This window comes from Geospiza fortis, unplaced genomic scaffold (assembly GCF_000277835.1).
Source record: "Geospiza fortis unplaced genomic scaffold, GeoFor_1.0 scaffold172, whole genome shotgun sequence".
Classification (NCBI taxonomy): domain Eukaryota; kingdom Metazoa; phylum Chordata; class Aves; order Passeriformes; family Thraupidae; genus Geospiza; species Geospiza fortis.
Window position 1 is genome coordinate 4,753,451 of NW_005054309.1, and position 544 is coordinate 4,753,994.

The 544-nt window shown below is 57.7% G+C and overlaps 1 long non-coding RNA gene across 2 annotated transcripts in view; it reads right to left on the reverse strand.

The window, feature by feature from the left end:
* LOC102033992 overlaps positions 1–544 on the reverse strand; it is a 30,527-nt gene that overhangs the window by 29,227 nt on the left and 756 nt on the right. The gene's annotated exons all lie outside the window — the stretch shown is intronic.

Sequence of the window (544 nt, forward strand, 5' to 3'; positions counted from 1 at the left end):
CCCGCCGCTGGGCTCGGGACAAGGGGACGCACTGTGGGGACACAGAACACAGCCCAGCTCCGTGCCCCGGGGCTGACAGCGCTCCCCCGGCGTCCCACTGCCCCCAGAGCTTGTAGGAACCGACGGCACCGCCGCTTTGGCCCCACCGAGCTCGGCCGGGCCCCGCGGAAGCGGCCTGACAGTTCCCTGCCCGTAGGGTGCCCCTCGGGGACCCTCCCGAGCTGCGGCCATCTCGCTCCTCTGAAGAAGGCAACGGCCTTGGAATAACCGCTCAGTGACTCGAGTCTGAAACACATTTGGAAGGAAGGAGGGAGGGAGAGACGATTTTATCAGGGGGAATGGGTAGGGACGGGCGCAAAACACAAACAAAACACAGAGAAACCTTAAAAGAATTAAATTTAAAAGGGACAAATTAAAAAAAAAACCAAAAAACCAAAAAACCAAAAAAACCCCACCAAAACAAAAGACCTCAAAACAGAAAGCCACTCTGCACAAGCTGTCGCCCACATGGCAGAGGTCCTGCGAGGCAACAAGCTGCGCCAGC